Source organism: Mixophyes fleayi, chromosome 7 (assembly GCF_038048845.1).
Source record: "Mixophyes fleayi isolate aMixFle1 chromosome 7, aMixFle1.hap1, whole genome shotgun sequence".
Lineage (NCBI taxonomy): Eukaryota > Metazoa > Chordata > Amphibia > Anura > Limnodynastidae > Mixophyes > Mixophyes fleayi.
In genome coordinates this window covers 68,116,916-68,138,056 of record NC_134408.1, presented here as the reverse complement: position 1 = coordinate 68,138,056, position 21,141 = coordinate 68,116,916, and the positions used below count along the sequence as shown (strand labels likewise).

At 44.5% G+C, this 21,141-nt stretch overlaps 1 protein-coding gene across 3 annotated transcripts in view; it reads left to right on the top strand.

The window, feature by feature from the left end:
- The window catches only part of HECW2 (HECT, C2 and WW domain containing E3 ubiquitin protein ligase 2), a 423,985-nt gene that overhangs the window by 166,394 nt on the left and 236,450 nt on the right, over positions 1-21,141 (top strand). Inside the window, exon 1 of one of the 3 annotated variants that reach the window (XM_075179948.1) lies at positions 15,708-16,112. The exons of the other annotated variants lie outside the window; for them this stretch is intronic. The gene's annotated coding sequence lies outside the window, so the exon portion shown is untranslated. Of the gene's footprint in view, positions 1-15,707; positions 16,113-21,141 lie in introns of those variants that run through there. 3 annotated transcript variants of the gene reach the window in all.

Below are 21,141 nucleotides of genomic sequence, written 5' to 3'. Positions count from 1 at the left end.
TAGCAAGTGAGCTTAAATCGAATATATATTTAAACACTATCTTATTGAAGTATTTCTCTAATGTGAGACCAAAGCAACAAACTCGTGGACACAAAGCAGGGGTAACACCGGAGCACTGCATTTTGGACAATGGGAATTTTTATGACGTTCCAATTTCTGTAATTTAGTGGGAGTAAAATATACTTTATGGAAAATATAAAAATGCACCAGTTGGAATCTTAAGTACGAGGTGGCTTCTCTAGTGCTACTAGTCATGATACTCCAATCGGGTTTGGTAAAGGAAATGCAGCATTCAGAGTTAGTATCATTGCCATGATCTTGACAGGTTACTACTGTGCATCTGCATATTCACACTGCCTGTGTGAATATGCAGATCTCTTAATGATCGATCACTCAAATATGTTTACTCAATATCAGGCCCTTTCCAATCCAGTGTATTCAACATGGATTGAAGGGATAGCATCACAGACAGACAGCATACAAATCATACAAAATATAGTTGCACATAAAAAGAGAACAAGTAGAGACATGGTTAACCATGGGTATGCAGACTTGAGACAAAGGGTAGAGAGGGCCTTGCTCGTGAGAGCTTACAGTCTATTGTTGTTGTTGATTTGTAAGCTGTCACAGTGCCAGACAGAGGGGAAAACAGGACATTATATAAAACAAGGTAGACATAATAGTTGCAGAGTTGAAAACACAGGGTGGGTAGTGCTCTGGTCACAAGAGAGCTTACAATTTAATGGGAATAGGAGGATGAGTATAATGAAGTCACCCTTAAGTAGTTCATTTATCACTTTTGTGAGAGTGGCCTCAGTGGAATGGTATAGGTGAAAGCGAGTTGAGAACTAAGTGAGAGGAGAGATATTGCGATAGGCGGTTGTCTAGAGACAAAGGGGAGGAGAGAGATAGGGAAATAGTCGGAGAGAGTATCTCAGTCAGGAGATGGTTTCTTTAGGATTTGTGAGATAAGAATATGTAAAACCCCTTCAGTGCTAAGGACGACTGGGGCTTGGCACCTAGAAACTCATGGGCAGCCTTGTTTGAAATAGGGGGACCCTACTTAATGTTTTTTTATCTGGTGATCATCAGACAATAATACCCTATACTACATATGGAGTGATGGAGGAGGAGGACACAGATCTTCCCTATCCTGGTTTGAAAAACAAACAAACCACGGGCACACTTATTTGAAAGAGGGATCACATGTGAGCACCATACAATAACCGCTTACACTACAGAAAACATTAAGGAGTTCTGGGTGGGGCAGGTTTTAGTTTTGGTTTTTTTTAATGCACAGATCTCCCCTATACTGGCACCTAGAAATTCAGGGGTGCCATTGTTTGAAAGAGGGTAGGCCTCCCTCTTTAAAATAAGGTGTCCCCGTAGTAGCTATTTACTGGTGATCACCAGACAATAATACTACAGAAAGCATTAGGAAGTCCAGAGATGGGGGTTAGCCTATTTCATTAAGCTAGCATAAATAAATGCTTTTTCATTTTCAAGTGCAGGTTTTATTATGAAAAACTATGTGTAAAATCCTGAATTTTGCTGTTTTGGAAAGGTGGATTGATGCTAAAGCAAGAACTACAAAGTTTTTCTTGGTTTTGTTTAGTAAAAAACATACACACAATTGGTTTTAGTTACATTTCTTGCTATTTCAACAACAAAAAATAACTAATGGTATTTTCTGAACATCAAAGTCTTCTGAAAACAACAAGGTATAATTTATTTGAGTACCACACAAACAATTTACTAATATTCATGTTGGAATGTGACCAAGCCAAAAAATGCCATAAGCGGTGAATGTGTTAAGGGAGGATGAGACAGTGCGAGGGGAGAGAGACAGATTGAAGATATGAACTAGAGGTAGGCATACAGTGGTAGAGAGGCAGTGGATAATTTGGTGGGTCAAGGGTATAGGTTCTAATATGAGATGAGTTCAGATACTTCATCCTTCATTACTAGGTATAATGAAGAAGGTGCATTGTGGGGTGACATTGAGAAAAAATAGTTTGTTTCTGTGGTGCTCATACAGTCTCATATTTATTACTAATAAACTGAAAATTGTTCATCATTTTCTATAAAAATTACTTAATTATGCATTAGTTAAATTAAAACGTATAAAATCAGCAAATTATTAAAGTAATATGTGAAAATTAACGTGATGGTTAAAATCACTGAATGCACCTACAGTTCCTTTATTATCTATAGTTTATAATCTGATAAATGGATTATATTAGATTTCTACTTCTGTTAAATATTTTTATGTTCCTAAATTAATATATTTTCTGTACTCCTTATCTGTAATGCAATTTGCAAACAGTATTGGTGTATCTATATGCTTTTGATTAATAGCTATAATTCTTGTATTCATAGATGCACTATACCTAGTAGTAGTCAGATATGTTAAAAGATAGTGCTTGTGTTCACGAAATCATGTAGGGTTATTAATTCTACACTTCAAATAAGTAATCTTGAATCAAGTCACAAAAAAGGGGTGTCATCTCTATGCAGTTGAGAGCATAATTTAGCCCCTTAAGTAAATGATCGGGAGATCTCAGGTGAGAGAATTGTATTATACAATGCTTATCAGATATTGTACCTTCGATATGCATAGCTGTTAATTATTACTCTCATTCTATAGGTTGATTGTATAATGGTACTTTTTAAATATAGTCTATATTTAAACCACCTATCATGTTCACATGCAGTGAATTGCTACTACCTCTTGTAGTGTTACTCCACTAGTTTTGAAGGCTAAAAGGAGCTTATAACCCTGTATGTTACCCTGTATGTTAAGGCTGATATCTCAGGGTCACACTGCAAACTGGATTTGGGAGTGTAAGAGAAGGCTGGTGAGATGTGCAGGATCTAACATAAGGAGATATCCTGTTGATTTTGTCCTTGAGTCTAAGTCATGGGCTGTGAAGGAATAAGGGAGGTCATGTGTAGGTGTTCAGAGAAGCGAGTGGAATGTGTCAAGGAGATGTTAGAAAACTGGGTAGACATTCGAGAAAAGAAATAGGCTTGCTTGGTACGTGAAAGGATAAGTGGTATAAGATGAATAAATGAAAGGATAATTTATAGTGGAGAAAGTCCCCTTTAAAGGGAGACTTTAAAGGAACACTTTTGCAGATAGTGGGTATAGTTTATTTTTGGCTCAATGGAACTGTATTGTCTAGGGTTGAAGTGAGTGAGTTGTAGCAAATTTAGCCTGATCATGGCAGGACATGGTAGTTATAGGTGGGTGAAGTAGTTTTAATGAAGATGGAGACAGTGGCTGATCCAGGGGCTTGCTGCCGACAGCTGCACACTGTGCAGGCCCGTTCAGCAGTGACAGTGTGCTGCCCGGCTGCTCTGATTGTGTTTTAAACACAATCAGAGCATCCGGGCAGCACACTGCCACTGCTGAACGGACCTGCACATACTGTGCAGCCGTCGGCAGCCTTAGACATCAGAAAGGGGGCAGGGCCTAAATCGCCTCCCCCCCTAAAATCGCCCCGGGTAGGACAAATGTCTAGATCCGCCCCTGGATGTTTCAAGAGTATTTAAGAATTTAAGTCTGGAGGAGAGGAGGTTTTGGTTGAAGAGTGGGAAGGCCAAGTTGTTGTTGTTGTTTTTGTTTTGTGTTTTTTTTATTATTATTTATTTATAAAGTACCAACATTTTAATTAGCACTGTATAATGAAGGGATTGAGATACAGATAACATACAATGATATGAAACAAAAGGTAAAGATGACCTAATCCAAATGAGCTTAAAATGTACGAGATGTGGGAAACACTAGATGCATAAAGTAGTGGAATAATATATTCTAGCTGTTGGTGAAGATATATTTTCAGGGATACAGGCACTTTATTAATTATTGGAGTCAAGTAGTTGGTGTATATATGTACTATGTGTTAGGAACCCCTCTAGCCGGTACAGTGCAACCCGGAGTCTGCTCTGCCAGTCAGGTGTTCACTGGAGCCCCTAGTGGTGGGGACAGACTTGGCCGCAGACTAGCAGGGGGTCGTAAAGTGCGTACCGACTAGGGAGAACCCAGGAAAGCGGCGTTAAGTCCAGGCAAGGGTCGAGAGCAGGCAGGGCATCCAATACACAAGCCGAGGTCAAGGGTCACAGGCATGGTAGCAAGGTCCAGATACAGGCAGGAAGGTCGGGGTCACAAGAAACACAGGCAGGGTCCAAATCCAGGCAAGGGGTCATATACAGGCAATCAGTCCAACAGGTTTTCACCAATACAAAACAGGAGCAGGTTAGGCTGACAGGCAAACTGTACGCTATAACCGGCAGGGAGGCTAAGCCCTCCCTGCCTTATATACAGGCTGTGGCCAATCAGGGCTTAACCCTGAAATGCATCACAGGTAAGCTACTGACATTTATTAGCCCGCAGGCCATCCTAGCGCATGCGCCCGGCTGCCTCACTTGCCGGGGCGCACCGCTTGCTACACTCGGCGTCCGGCCGTTACCTCGGCAACGGTCGGGCCCGAGAAACCGGAAGTGACGCCCCAGTCGTCATGGAGATGGCTGGGACGTTCACTGACCCAGGAAGTGAGTCGCGACGGTGCCCGAGGCCGCGACGGCTCCTGACACTATGCTAGTTCTTTGCTCCGTATAGTTGATGACCATAAGAAGAGTGCCAGTTCCCGGCCAGTTGGTGATTATAAACACTCTGCTGGCTTCTCTTTCCAGGCATTTGGTGACTACAATAACTATACCAGTTCCTAACTCCAGGTAGTTGGTGATCACAGATACAATGCTCCTTACTGGCTCTAAGCAGTTTCTAGTTGCAGGAACAGTGCTAGTTTCTTTATCAAAGCAGTTAGTTATTACTGGCACTGTGCTAGTTTTTGACGATCACAGGTGCAGTGCTACTTTCTGACTCCAGGAAGTTGAGAGAAACTAGAGAAGGAGCAGAAGTGGGAGAAGGCAAAGTCAAGAAAAAGTCTGGGTGGATGAAATTCACTGGAAGATACAGAAAGAGAAAGAAAGCAAAACAAGATTTGTGGTAGCAGACTCTAAAAGGGTACATAATTTGGGGTCTGATTCCCAGAGAGTCCTCTACTGCTCTCTGTTAACACGGGGGTCCAATGGTGAGGTAAATATTTCAACACACTAATGAGCATTTAATATCTACTTTTCGATTTCTGCTCAATATACTCTGATTCCTACAGTATAATACAGGGAATAATGTATATCATATCAGGAAAGGTTTTCCATAAAGTCGTAATTTAAGGTAATATGTATTCTTATTAACAATATGTATTTTCAGTAAAAATCTTTACACATATAATAACACAGTGTAGAAAGCATAATATATTTTGCCTCCTTATATAAATGTGTCTTTCCTATCTATATATAAATGTAAGTATCTCAGATTTCAGTGTGTATGTGTGTGTGCGCGTGTATATGTTATTAGCAAGAGCTTGTGTGCAAGATGGAGGATAGACCACATAGCATAGGAAGATGGTGGACAGACAAAGACAACATTACAAAATGGAGGCACATGGCTCTGGTAGGCATTTTTATCCAAGACCCAGATACCACCCAAACCATTCCTCCATGTTGCCCTACACTTCAGCTCCTATATAATCCATAAATACTTGCTTGTCCATGGAGTCTTAGATGTGTGTGTGTAAAAAGAGAGAGCTAGCCTTGTGTGTGTGGGATTTTAACAGATTTCTAAGGGGAGGAGAGATCCATGTATCATGATGACTCATAATATTTGATATGAGTGATGTCAAATTACTTGTGTGAAATGGAAAATGTCAAATAGTATACTCTTTCTCATACACACAGTGGGGTTGTCAATGGGAATGTTGAAATCCCCTAGTATGAGAGTAGGCCATAGCTTATAAACTAAGTTAGCAAGACAGCTAAGTTGTCAAGGAAGTAGGAAACTAGACTTGAGGTGTGATGACAGCAACATGAAGGTGAAGTGATGGATGAGAATAGATGAATGGTGTGGACTTCAAAAAGGACAGAATGAGAGGGAGGTATCTGGGGTATGACTTCCAAGGTGCAGAATTAAATAAGTAGGTTATCTACTCTGTCATCTCTCTGTTACTGGGTCTAAGAGTGTGGCTGAGGATGGGGTACCCCATAGGCGTAGTGTCAGAGGAGGTAAGTCAGATTTGTTTTATGACAAGGAGAATTTTGAAATTAATAGATCATGGATAGATACGAGTTTGTTACAAATAAATATTGCTTTCCAGAGTGTGCAGGAAAAGGGCATTAAGGGTATTATTATTATTATTATTATTATTAATTTTTATTTATAGGGCCCCACAAAGTATCCGTAGCGCCATACAAGGACAAACAATGGCACAGTACAAGGTGAAACAGCACAGTACAAGTAACAGTAAGCACTATAACTCTGGGGGCTCAGGCACAGCATGAAAGAGAGGGAGGGAGGGGAAAAGTGAGTATAGGCAGGTAACTATGGCCCAAGATGGTGGGCATGGATGACAGGTTGAGAGTCACTGAGGGGAGCGGAGAGAAGCGAGAGGAGATAGAGGACAGAGGGACTGAGAGGAGGTGAGCTGAGCAGCTGGAGAGCGCAGTTAAAAGTGATGGAAACAGAAGGTAGGAGAGCCCCGCTCAAAGGAGCGAACAATCTAAAGGGAGGGGAAGACAGACAGACACATGGATGAGATGGAGAGACGGGAGAAACGGAGTCGAGGAAGGGGGAGAAGGGAAGAAGGGATGAGAAAGAGAGGTAGCCGACCGGTGGGAGTTTAGGCATGAGACTTGGAAGGCTTTAAGGAAAAGGTGGGTTTTTAATGTTCGTTTGAAAGAGGACAGATTAGGGGAAGTTCTGATGGAGCGGGGGAGCTTGTTCCAATGGAGGGGAGCAGCGCGGGAGAAGTGAGAGGAGGTAATCAGAGGGGAAGAGAGGTGACGATCATTGGACGATCGCAGTGAGCGGGAGGGAGTGTGAATAGAGATAAGGTTAGAGATGTAGGGAGCAGTGGAGTTGGCGAGGGCCTTGTAAGTCAGAGTGAGGAGCTTGAAAAGGATTCTGTAGGGGAAGGGGAGCCAGTGAAGGGCTTGGTAGAGTGGAGATACAGAGGTGGAACGGCGAGAGAGGAAAATAAGCCTAGCAGCGGCGTTAAGTACAGATCTAAGGGGAGCGAGATGAGAGAGGGGGAGGCCGATAAGGAGAAGGTTGCAGTAGTCCAAGCGGGAGATAATCAGAGAGTGGACGAGAGATTTGGTGGCATCCTGGGAGAGGAAGGGCCGAATGCGGGCAATGTTGCGAAGCTGGAAACGGCAGGATTTGGCGAGAGAGTGAATGTGAGGGGCAAAGGAGAGAGAGGAGTCGAGGATGACACCTAGGCAGCGGAGTTGGGGAACAGGGGAGATAGATGAGTTGTCAATAGTGATGGAGAGGTCAGAGGGGAAGGAGGTACGAGAGGGAGGAAAGACAATGAGTTCAGTTTTAGCAAGATTGAGTTTAAGAAATCTAGAGGACATCCAGGAGGAGATGGCAGAGAGGCATGCGGATACCCTGGAAAAAAGGGAGGGAGAGAGATCAGGAGAGGAAAGGTAGAGTTGAGTGTCATCAGCATAAAGGTGGTACTTGAGGCCGAAGGAGCTGATGAGAGCACCCAGAGAAGAGGTGTATAGTGAGAATAGTAAGGGTCCAAGGACAGAGCCCTGAGGGACCCCGACTGGAATGGAGGAAGAAGGGGAGAGAGAATCAGAGGTGGAAACAGAGAAGGAACGGTCGGCAAGGTAAGAGGTGAACCAGGAGAGGACGGTACCGGAGAGGCCAATGGACTGAAGGGTGTGAAGCAGGAGGGGGTGGTCAACGGTGTCAAAGGCCGCTGAGGGGTCGAGGAGAATCAGGAGGGAGTAGTGGCCCATGGCTTTAGCCGAGAGGAGATCGTTCGTAACTTGAGCCAGGGCAGTTTCAGTGGAATGGAGGGGGCGGAAGCCTGATTGGAGAGGTTCAGGGAGGGAGTGTTCAGAGAGGTAGGTGGAGAGACGGTTGCAGACAAGTCTCTTGAGTATTTTGGAGGCAAATGGGAGAAGGGAAATGGGGCGTTAATTAGAGAGTGAGGTGGGGTCAAGATTGGGTTTCTTGAGAATGGGTGAGACAAGAGCATGTTTAAAGGCGGAGGGGAAGATGCCGGTGGAGAGGGACAGATTAAAGAGATGAGCGAGGTGGGAGCAGGTGGAGGCGGAAAGGTAGCGAAGAAGGTTAGAAGGGATGGGGTCCTGGGGGCAGGTAGAAGGGGGGGAAGAAGATATGAGAGAGTGGACTTCCTCACCCGAGGTGGGGCGGAAGGAGAGAAGGAGTTGGTTTCTGGGGGGAGAGGGGGGGAGAGTGGAGGGGGGAGGAAGGGCGAGAGGGGGGGTGGCGGAAGAGTGGGTGGAGGAGGAGATTTCAAGTCTGATGGCTGCGATTTTAGAGGAGAAAAAGGAGGTGAAGTCAGTGGCAGATAAGGAAGAAGGGAGGGGGGGAGGTGGGGAGACAGGAGAGTGTTAAAGGTAGCGAAGAGGCAGCGGGGGTTGGAGGACTGGGAGGAGATGAGGGATTTAAAGAAGGATTGCTTAGCGAGCGAGAGGGCAGAGCTGTAGGAGGAGAGGATAAGCTTGAAGTGGAGGAAATCAGCCAGGGAGCGAGATTTTCTCCAGTGGCGTTCGGCAGTACGAGAGCATTTTTGGAGGAAACGGGTAAGTTTGGAGTGCCAGGGTTGGGGATTGGAGCAGCGAAGGTGGATGGGCTGGGCAGGGGCAACCGCATCAAGGGCAGTGGAGATGGTTTGGTTATAGAGGGAGGCCGCCTGATTAGGGCAGGACAGGGTGGAAAGGGGAGAGAGGAGAGTTTCGAGAGAAGAGGATAGAATAGCAGGATCAAGGGTGTCGAGATCGCGCCTGGACCGGGTAGATTTGGGTGGGGGGAGGGGTGTAGGAGTATAGGAGAGAGAGAATGAGAGGAGATGGTGGTCCGAGAGTGGAAAGGGGGAGATAGAGAAGTCGGACAGACTGCAACGGTGGGAGAAGACAAGGTCAAGGGAGTGACCAAGGCAGTGGGTAGAAGAGGAGGTCCATTGGGAGAGGCCAAGGGAGAAAGAAAGGGCAAGGAGTTTGACGGAAGCAGGGTCGGTGGGGTTGTCAATAGGGATATTGAAGTCGCCAAGGATAATGGAGGGGATGTCAGAGGAGAGGTGGTGTGGGAGCCAGGCAGCAAAGTTGTCAAGGAAAAGGGAGGAGGGCCGAGGGGGACGGTATATGACAGACGCGGAGATGGATGGGGTAGAAGAGACGGATAGAGTGGACTTCAAAAGAGGAGAAGGAGAGGGAGGGTTCAGGAGGAATGAGTCTGAAAGTACAGGTGGAGGATAGGAGAATGCCCACTCCACCGCCTGGGCGGTCTCCAGGTCTGGCGGAGTGGGTGAAGGAGAGGCCGCCATAGGAGAGAGCGGCAGGGGAGGCAGTGTCGGAATCGGTGAGCCAGGTTTTGGTAATTGCAAGAAGGTTAAGAGAGTTAGATAAGAAGAGGTCATGGATAGAGGGGAGTTTGTTGCGGACGGATCTAGCATTCCAGAGGGCACAGGAGAGAGGGGAGATGGGGATAAGGTTGGCAAGGTTAGCGGTGCGCGGGGTAGTGCGGGGACAGGAGCGTAAAGTTGGGCGAGGTGAGAGTATGGCAAGTGAACAGGGAGGCATGGTGAGGTGAAGGAGGGGTGGGGGAGGAGTGGAAGAAGTAGAGGGGACCGAAGAATCGTCTGAAGCAGAGGGGCGGGAGAGGAGGACAGGGGGAGTCAGAGGGTAGTTGAGAGATCAGGGTGGAGGTTAGTTTTGGGGGAGCATGAGCAGATAGTGGGCATTGCATGAGGCCCAAGGTGATATGGCATCAGCAGAGATAATAAAGGGAACATGAGAGGATGATTTGTGGGTGTGAGCTTTGGATCTGTTTGTGTAGGCTGGTGAGAGAAGTGGGTTCAGGAAACAAAACAGATTTTGAGTGCAGATTAATGAGGGATATAGTGAAAGGGAAAATATGATGGGGGAGTTTGAAATAGTATTCTTGAAAGAATTCACATAAGCAGCAAGGTAGCACCATGATCAGATTGGGCCTTGGGCCTTTTTCCAACCAGGATGTACGTTCTAATTGCATCATCATGAATTTTCTCATGATGCATCTCCCAAATATTTGTAAGTTGTTTGGCTTGTCACCAGGGCCTCCTGTCTTCTTGGTGGCTGGTTCCTGCCCGGGAACCAGCCACCTATGTTGCGCGCTCCTCAGCTCCCTCCCCCGTTATGCTGTGCACTGTCTCTCACCCCCTCTCCCAGCAGACCCTACCCTACTGGCTCTCTCACACTCATGATCCCCGCGACCCCCCTCCCCACAAAAATTGTGACCCCCGTGGGAAAATCGCGGCACCCCCGCGAACCCCCCCCCCCCCCCCCCCCCCCGGTTTCATGAGTGTAGGAGAGCCAGTGGGGTAGAGGCTGCTAGGAGAGGGGTTGAGAGACCCAGGGGGGAAGGGGGTGCTGGGAGAGTGGGTGAGAGAGACAAAGGGGAAGGGGGTGCTGAGAGAGGGGGTGAGAGAGCCAAAGGGGAAGGGGGTGCTAGGAGATGGGTGAGAGAGCCAGGGGGAAGGGGGTGCTGGGAGAGTGGGTGAGAGAGCCAAAGGGGAAGGGGGTGCTGGGAGAGTGGGTGAGAGAGCCAAAGGGGAAGGGGGTGCTGGGAGAGTGGGTGAGAGAGCCAGGGGGAAGGGGGTGCTGGGAGAGGGGTGAGAGAGCCAGTGGGTAGGGGCTGCTGGGAGAGGGGGTGAGAGACCCAGGGGGGAAGGGGGTGCTGGGAGAGTGGGTGAGAGAGCCAAAGGGGAATGGGGTGCTGGGAGAGGGGTGAGAGAGCCAGGGGGAAGGGGGTGCTGGGAGAGGGTGAGAAAGCCAAGGGGTAGTGTGTGCTGGGAGAGTGGGTGAGAGAGCCAAAGGTGAAGGGGGTGCTGGGAGAAGGGGTGAGAGAGCCAAATGGGAAGGGGTGTTGGGAGAGGGGGTGAGAGAGCCAAAGGAGAATGGGTGTTGGGAGAGGGGGTGAGAGAGCCAAAGGGGAAGGGGGTGCTAGGAGAGGGGTGAGAGAGCCAGGGGGTAGGGGCTGATGGGAGAGGGGGTGAGAGACCCAGGGGGGAAGGGGGTGCTGGGAGACCCAGGGGGGAAGGGGGTGCTGGGAGAGTGGGTGAGAGAGCCAAAGGGGAAGGGGTTGCTGGGAGAGGGGTGAGAGAGCCAGGGGGATAGGGGGTGCTTTGAGAGGGTGAGTGAGCCAGGGGGGAGGGGGTTCTGGGAGAGTGGGTGAGAGAGCCAAAGAGGAAGGGGGTGCTGGGAGAGGGTGAGAGAGCCAAAGGGGAAGGGGGTGCTTGGAGAGGGGTGAGAGAGCCAGGGGGTAGGGGCTGCTGGGAGAGGGGGTGAGAGACCCAGGGGGGAAGGGGGTGCTGGAAGAGTGGGTGAGAGAGCCAAAGGGGAATGGGGTGCTGGGAGAGGGGTGAGAGAGCCAGGGGGATGGGCGTGCTGGTAGAGGGTGAGAAAGCCAGGGGGTAGGGAGTGCTGGGAGAGTGGGTGAGAGAGCCAAAGGGGAAGGAGGGGGTGAGAGAGTCAAATGGTAAGGGGGTGCTGGGAGAGGGGTGAGAGCCAGGGGGAAGGGGGTGCTGGGAGAGGGTAAGAAAGCCAGGGGGTAGGGAGTGCTGGGAGAGGGGGTGAGAGAGCCAGGGGGTAGGAAGTGCTGGGAGAGGGGGTAAGAGAGCCATGGGGTAGGAGGTGCTGGGAGAGGGGGTGAGAGAGCCAGGGGGTGCTGCGAGAGAGCTGAGAGAGCCAGGGGGATAGAGGGTGCAGGAAGAGGGGTGAAAGAGCCAGGGCAGTAGAGGGTGCAGGAAGAGGGGTGAGAGAGCCAGGGGGGTAGAGGGTGCAGGAAGAGGGGTGAGAGCGCCAGGGGAGAAGGTGGTGCAGGAAGACATGTGAGAGAGCCAGGGGAGAAGGTGGTGCAGGGGTTTAAGTGAGAGGGACAAAGGAGAAGATGGTGCAGGGGCATAGGTAAAAGAAAGTGTAAAGGGAGAGACATCTTAAGAATGGGAATGTCAGGGATGCAGCCATCATAATACACAAGTAGTAATGAAGAATGGGAATGCACAGAGGGGACAAGTGTTAAAAAAAATAAAAAAATCAAGCCTTCATACTCCATTCTCTTATATTTTAAATAACCCCACTTCTAAATTTCCACTTCGACCACTGACCTCTGTTCCTGCTCCGAACTGCCTGTGTGAGTTGACAGCTGCGGATCCCTCCTCGCCCAGCGCACCCAGTAGGAGAACAGAACACAGAATGCCATAATCAGGTAAGTTCATATATTTTCTCGTGTGCAATAAGAACTGAGATCTGCATAGGAGCGAAGGATAATAAAAGCTTTGCTGTATATTTAACTGAACTATTCTCTGGAGTGTTAACAGTTAATTTGGTGATACACCCATCTGGTGTCATAGGGGAGGGGTTAGGACTATAAATTGGATGGGCGGAGTTTGCTCAGTCCTTTGCAGATGTGGAAGTTGCCCACCCACCCTCCCTGTTACGTTCGTGAGATAAGGAGGCGACTAGATGCTCTGAGGATGGATATCAGCGAAGAAGAAGGATGGAGTATGGCCGGAAAAGCAGTACAGTCGACGGCCAGTGGTTTGGGCGCACATTTACGGTATTGGGCATGGTGAACCCGCCTCCCTTCGAGTGAATCGGCTATTAGTCTCAGGTTTCAGGCACCGCCCTTGTGGGCTGCCCTGTGGTTGCTTTCCGTATAGCCCAGAGGAGGGGCGGGTTCGGTAGATTCAGGACGTGGTGCCCCGTCCAGGTAGATATCTGCGCCCGGGGTTTGATTGGTTGGTCCCCCACTTGAACCCAGGGGTTTGGTTGTTCCCCAGTGTGTAGTCCTAAGGATATGCTAGGACAGTTGGGTTTTGCCTGGCTCACGTCGGTCTGACTGCTTATTTCACCTCCACCATGTTTATGAATAAATCATTTTTATTTGTGCCCTATTTCAAGTCTCGTGTCATGATTTCAGGTTATAGTGATAAGATGAAGAAGGTAGAAGAGGTTAAGGTATCAGACATAAGACTTTTATGTGTTTTTAACCATCCTTTCATGAACTGGGGGCACTACTGTGTATCCAATGACGTTTAAAACACTATGTATTGCTTATTATTGCGCTGTAATGTTTCTTGTATATCTATCTGTACAGAGATTTTTGATTAAGAGGAAAAGACATTTCTTGTTACAAATTTTATCTGTGATTGTGTCAATATATCTATTTTTGTTTGCATTGTAAATGGTGTATTAAGCTGCTCCTGGGACTCACACTCTCAGTATCTGATATGCTGTACCAATTTTTATTTGTGAATGAGTTTTTGTCTGGGCACTACTATGGCATAATGTTATTTGGGGACACTATTGTGGCATAATATGACCTTGGGGCACTACGGTGTGGCATAATATGAACTTCTGCCAAAGGCAAATCTTTCATTGTTGAATATGATGGGAGCCCAAAGAAGTTGCTGTATCGTGGCCCAAATTTCCTCTTGTCTGCCTGTGAGTCAAGGGAGTAGACGTCTCCAGGTAAATAATCTAAATGTTTCCTATCTGTTTTCCATGAAACTGATGGATCACAACCAATTATCTCTCACCCACCTCCAATAAGCCCCTTAATTTATATACTGTGTTATTTAAAATGAATAGAAAAAACGCAAATCCAGTTACTAAAAAAAAGTTAGTAAAAAATATATATTTCTCTGACATTTTGCTGTAGATGGAAATACTTGTAATGCGGCCGTGTGGGTTCAAATGACCAGTCAATAGTTGTTTTTTTTTTAGATATATGTTAGTTTTATTTCTTGTGGAATGAGACCACAACGCGTGGGCCTGTGTGCTTTAAATGCCAGGGCTGATTTTTAGTCCCAGTCCGGCCCTGCTTGTCACTAAAATTGGGCCTAATGAGTGATTTTGTGCATTTATTGTAGCATATAGGATGTGGTAGGGAATTATATTCTAAGCTCAACTGGGGAACAAACTGACATAATAAACATTCTATGACTAATTAGTGATGTGACATATGTTGGCACTGTATAAAATAAATTACGTTAATATTCGAGACAGGTGGAGGGGGGTTTTGGTAATCAGTTGCCCTAATTCCTGTGTCCTGATAACATCAAAAGTAGTCATTTTAACCAGCCTAGTTCCAAATAATTCTTCCTGTATCAAAACTTATTTTGATTTACCATGAAGCTTCGACAGAATCAAGCTCATAATCATGATTATTTCTTGTTCTGTGATAAAAAGAAAATCAGTTGGTGATCGGAACATAAAAAGAAAATGGTCTACAAACTACCTATCAAATTTTCTGTAATGAACTAAATGAAAATATAGTTATGTAATCGCTGTTTTGCTAATGTTGAAAGGGAGTGTAAAAAGGATTTGGGAGACTTTTATGCTCCTCTCTAATGGCTTTTTACAAATAAGTAACTTCACTGCGTGACTTGTTACTTATGAGAATGCCATTTAATGCTGCACTTTCACCTTTGGTAGTTATTAACTGATTTGATTCTCCCCCTAACTGGAGTGCCAGGGCCTGCAACATGCACCTTTTTTCTCAGGGCTCTAACAGTTCTGTAATACATAACTGTCAAATCAATTTAGTCACCAACTTTAGATGGCAGCAGACAGGGGATGTGAGAGGACTAATCAGATGCCGCATTCTCTTAATTCTGGCTTGTTATTGGTCCTCCCGCTTACTTTCCCATCCCTAGGTGCTCCAATTACGGGTAGGAGCACATAATAAAATCTATTCTGTAGGTGTTAGTGCAGCTTTAAATGGTGGTTCTTTGACATGGTGCTTTACACATTTGCGGGTATATTTACTAAACTGTGTGTTTGAAAAAGTGGAGATGTTGCCTATAGCAATCAATCAGATTCTAGTTATCATTTATTTAGTACATTCTACAAACTGACAGCTAGAGGCATCTCCACTTTTTAAAACCTACAGTTTAGTAAATATACCCCTTGGTATTCGGCCAGTTGGGTCTAATCATATAAGGAACTTTTTGCTCCCAATATGGAATGATATAGAGACTCTGAGACAGTGAATTTAAGTGCAGGACTTCTTATTTCTTTCCTAGTGACAATGTGCAAATAAGCATGAGTGTTGCTGAGAATACTATTTAGTTCTATGAGTTGGTATGTTTCCCACAAATGCTCGTCTATGTCATTATTTGAATGCCCATTGAGTAAACTACTGACCCATTGGGTAAACTATTGATATAAATGCTGTTTTTTAAAAGTGACAACTCTTAAAATGAAGAGGCTTATTTGGGAAGTAATGACTGGAATAATTGAATAAATCTTTTAGCCAGTTCACTACTAACATACATTTTTAGGTTTAATAAATAACAGAAAAGCAGTTTGCAGGTATCTTCTCAAAAGTATAGGCATACAAAGTTTACTATAGGGCAGTCACAAAAACTGATTCACATAAGAACCAGCTCTGAATGTTCTCAGGGCAAAGGAAGGAAACTTCAAGAGGATGGGCTATTACATCCTGTACAAGCAATGAGGGATGCATTTAAGTCTTAGTCCATACATGTTTTATGTAAGGAAATTACATAGACAAGGTGTTCAGAAATGATGAGCATTACTTAATAGTATGTATAACTGATACATTTATTTTAATCGTTATTTTAAACATTTATTTTTTCCCTTCCTTTTAGACTGACTAGAGGAAGAGGCAGGAATACAGGGTTAACTTTGAAGTCGTTAGCCTACTGATTTTTTTTACAGTTCCTTTCCCAAACTATACTGGAATTTTTTGGCGGAACTGGCTCAGAGACTCAGAATGACCGTATGTAAACTTGAATCAAATCTTTACAGAGGAGATCAAAGTAAAATCAAGCAGATGCAAGCATAATAACTTAGAAAGTAGATAGAAATACATGAAGATGTTCATGTTAGGAGGATCCTAGGACTTTCTGTAAGATTTTCCTGCTTTAAATAAGACAGTGATAAACAAGTTTTATAGGCTTGCAAGTATAGAATCCAAAGTGAACCAAAGAGCCTGGATTGCTTTGGTAAGTGTAAAAAGCACTTAAATCAAGCAGTATTTTTTATATGTGTGATAGTTTTGTATGTCAGATAAAAAATAGCTTTTTCAAGGCCAGCTTTTATACAGTGTGTGTTTGTGCATGTAACTAGCGTAAACATATTTGCCTATATTTATTGATCCTAATATCTGAATATACATATATTTGTGTATATCTATTTATCAATCTATCTATGCTGTTGTACGAAGTGTATGTTGGGGTTGTGTAGTTTAATTGCTGTTTACTGTTCTGTGAGATTTCTAGGACAACCTTAGGAAAGATATTTCAAGATAACTTAGAAGATATTGTGTTACAAGTGACACTGAAGAATTTTCTGGCAGGATATAGTTTCATACGTGTGTAAGACTTCAAATATCCTGTACAGTAAGTGAGCCGTGTCGATTCTTTTTTTTAACAATGGTACATTTGGGTGTGTAATATACAGTGAATTGTTCTATAGTTGCTTATTTATTTTGAAACTCTATATCATCTTTGGTTTTTAAAGTTCAGTCAAAGATCATACAAATATTATCAATTTCCCTTCAAACACTGTTGAGTGTTACATCATGAAGTTGACTAATGTTGGTCAGAGAAGCAACAGCAAACACTACTAGGGTCTTCTGCAGCCACCCTCGCCATAATAACCACAATGCACTGTTCAGCATTTTGTATATATCTTATAATACTTACAAGAGGCATACATGTTTGAACGATTTATTTGAGTAGTATCAGTTTACATATTATTAGGATAGCTGTATCAGAAAGCACTTAGTTCAGTTTAATTTTAAATGAACCTCAAATGATACAAGATTTTTTTCAGATTTCTATTTTTAGAATCTGTAAGGATTGTCTCCCCTCTCTGACGCCAAATTGGCACATATCTCAAGAATTTGTCTTGCCTTCAACAACACAATTAGAATTTATGAAAGTTTTGAACTTTATGGCCTTTGTCTCTTTTCAGCCTTACTATGTAACAACTGTTAATACTTCAATATCACAGAGGTTTTACACACTTTATATATGTAATAAATAATATTAGGGATGAAATTAGAGATCATTGAGACAGGAGATTAGGATCTATTGCTAAGGAAATTAGGCATAAGAGCAAAACAATTATTAATTATTCTAGATAAGTGGTGTCCAAGTTTTGCTTGACCAAATCCCAATAATAGGAGAGTAACGGTAAAGCTGGTGGCCACAAAAAAAAAACCCCAAGCATTTGGGAACTACATCCTGTGTTACTGATGTTGATGTAATATTTAGTAGCCGTGAGAAATGTGTGGTTAACAGAGTTTAGGTAATGCAAACAATTAGTAAGAGATGTGTGTTGCAATGTGTGCAAATAGTGACATTTATTTTAAGGATGATGTACCTGCATGGTTTATGGGAAAAAGTATACACAGTTTTAAGAGGGTGTAAGCAGTACAGTAATACAGTCTAAAGTCATAGTACCTAGATTTTTGCTGCTTTTATGTAAAACCAAAGCCATGTCTCACAACTTTACTGGTCCTTGAATCAGGACAGACAGTGAAAATCCCCCAGAAGCATTAGAGTGGCCTTTATCTCTCTTCCCTGCAAACACCCATTAATTTACAAACACACCAGTGGCAGCTGCGTATGGCACCTAATCACCACTGCTCTGCATCAGGCCCCCAACTAGTTGGCATGGACTCCATAAGAACTCTGATGGAGTCCTGTGGTACCTGGCATCAAGATGTTAGCAGCAGATTCTTTAAGTCCTGTAAGTCGCGAGGTGGTTCCTCCCATGGCTCTTGTATTTCCAGCACATCCCACAGATGCTCAATCAGATTGAGATCTGGGGAATTTGGAGGTCAAATCAACACCTTGACCTCTGTTATGTTCCTCAAACCATTCCTGAGCAATTTTTGCAGTGTAGCAAGACGCATTATCCTGCTGAAAGAGGCCACTACCATCAGGGAATAAAGTTGCCATGAAGGGGTGTACTTGGTCTGCAACAATGTTTAAGTAGGTGGTACGTGTCAGAGTAACATCCACATGAATGTCAGGACCCAAGGTTTCCCAACAGAACATTGCTCAGAGCATCACACTGCCTCCCCCGGCTTGCCTTCTTCTCAAAGTGCATCCTGGTGCCACCTCTTCCCCAGATAAAGGAGCAACACACATCTGGCTGTCCACATGATGTAAAAAAAACCGTGATTCATCAGACCAGGCCACATACTTCCATAGCTCCATGGTCCAGTTCTGGCACTTACGTGCCCATTGTAGGTGCTATCGATGGTGGACAGGGGTCAAGCTTGTTGCACTGTGTATTCTGACACCTTGCTATCATTGTTCAGGCACCACTGTCTGTATACATATAAGAGACTAATATAGATACCTCGGCTGAATATATATCTTGTGCAGCAAGGAAATGTTGGATAGTTTGTCTAATGAAAATGAAACTTGAGGGAATGAAGGACATGATTGCTACAAATCTATATTCTAACCCTAGATTGGACTATGACTGGTGCAATATAAGTGAAGGTTAACGTCATAAGAACTGTATCTAATAGTAGACTCAAGTCCAATTAATATAAGCAGTTATCCTTCAGTTATTTCAGTTATTCAGGAGTTATAAAGTAAATGCATTCAGCGATTTTAACGACTTTTTAGCGACTTTTGTCTATTTTATTTTTATTTTGTTTATTCACGAGCACTTTTATATTTCGCTATTTTTATTTACTATTGTATTTTAATTAAGTCAATAAAAGTTATATTTTATTTTATTTATCTTTATGACGTCCGCTTATCAAATAAGATTTCTTGATTGAGGATTCTTGGGATTCTATGTGCACCTGTTTTGCAAACAAATTTATCGTCTTTTTTATGCACATGTATAGTCAAGATTTTTGGTTGCACCCCTTATACAATTAATCAGAGGACTCTTGGAAAGATGTTAAAATAAGGGTAACTCCCTACAATCAGTGCAACAGAGCAATTCTCTTTTCTCTTGTTTACCTTGCTATCATAGCCAGCATTACCCTTTACAGCAATTTGTGCTTCAGTAGCTCTTATGTGGGATTGGACCAGAAGAGATAGCTTTCACTCCCCACGCAAATCAATGAGCCTTGGCCGCCCATGATTGTTGCCGGTTAACCTGTTGCCTTCCTTGAACCACTTTTGGTAGGTTCTACCCTCCCCTTAGATTGTACGCTCCTTCGAGCAGGGCCTCCTCTCCTCCTGTTCTCCAACACCTTAACTCTGCTCTCCATCTCCTTGTTTCTTCCGTGAGGCCTTTCTGCCCTTCTACCCCTCTAGCTACCCCGCTGGGGCTCTCGTCTGTCATCTAGCTGTACTTTGAGCTTCCGAGTTACTGTGCTTTTTGTTAACTGTTCCGTGATGTCTCACCCTGTACCGTATTTCTGTCTGTCCCTGTACAGCGCTACGGATACCTAGTGGCGCCCTATAAATAAATAATAATAATAATAATACTAACTGCTGCATTCTGGGAGCACCCCACAAGTCCTGCCATTTTGGAGAGGCTCTGACCCAGTCGTCTAGCCATCACAATTTGTCCCTTGTCAGTGTCACTCAGATCCTTAAGCTTGCCCATTTTTCCTGCTTCCAACACATCAACTTCAAGAACAGGCTGTTCACTTGTTGCCTAATATATCTCACCCCTTGATAGGGGCCATTGTAACAAAATAATCAATGTTATTCACTTCACTTGTCAGTGGTTTTAATGTTGTGGCTGATCAGTGTATATATGTGTGTGTATATACACACCTTCAGCTCTACAGTGCTACTCAAAGCGCTTAGAGGAGACTGCCAGCGATACCTGAGGGTAAGAGGGGCACTTGAGGAGGGCTGCCAAAAGAGAGAAGTCACTGCCCTAGTGTACCAGCTACAGTGAAAAGGAGAGATTAGTGGCAGACAGATTGCCAGTAGAGAACCCATCATAACCATAATACACATTTGCTCTGGATGTGAGAAGTGTTTTGCCTGCAGCTCAGAACCTGTCAGAGACCCGAGAAGCAGCAAGCAGATGGATTAAAGATTTTATCAGTGTACAGTGCAGAAAAATAGTTGAAGTACTCACCTGAGTCCCTCTCAGTGATTTCTGCTCCCAGCACTCGCCGATGTGCCAGGTGAACACAGACCTTCAGTCTGACTGCTTCTCTCTCTCACTGATGCCCGGTACAACACAAAATAATAATAAAAACAAATCACTTATACTCAGAATATACTAAGTATAGAAAATTTTCCCTCACATTTTACTTCTTCGCACCATCTTTTCTCATGTTCTATCCGATATGCCCTCTAGATTTTTTCTCAAATGCCACTCCATATGTCCACCAGCATTTCTCTCACATGTCACCTCTATGCACCAGCTTTTCTCACATGCCACCCTATATGCCCTACAGCTTTTCTCTCACATACCACTCTATATGACAGTAGGATTTCTCTCACATGCCGCACTATATGACCAAAAAGATTTCTCTTCCACCATCTCTACCCACCAGCTACTCTATCACATGCTTCCTCTTATGACCACCAACTACGTCATCCATGCGCAGCAGCTTTTCTCATGTTCCACCACACTTGCCACAAGCTTTTTTCTCACATATCACAGCAGGTGACTGATGTGTTGTCCCTGTTCTACAATCATCCCATTTGAGTTCTACAGCTGAGTTTTACAGCACTGTGTTGGCCGCGGCTACTGTGGTTCTGTGTGAATGGAAGTTCAGAACTTACACACACATATAGTATAGCAGAGGAACTGTACTGCAAGTCACTTGCACACAAAAGAAGAGAGCTTTTTCAAATGTCAGTGTTTTGGACCTTGGCCAGACTTTGAGTTCAGTTAGTACTCCAGGAGCAGCACAGGCTTTGGATCAGAAGTGTAACTCTAGCATTGAGCAAGCTGCAAGAATCAGTCTTATGGTAAGGTAGAGGAAGTGACTTCAGTGGGATGTGTTTTTCAGCCTCTGGACACTAGGAAACTGACTGCTGGCTCTGTGCACAGTGCTGGGCCCACAGTGATGGAAAAAGAGGA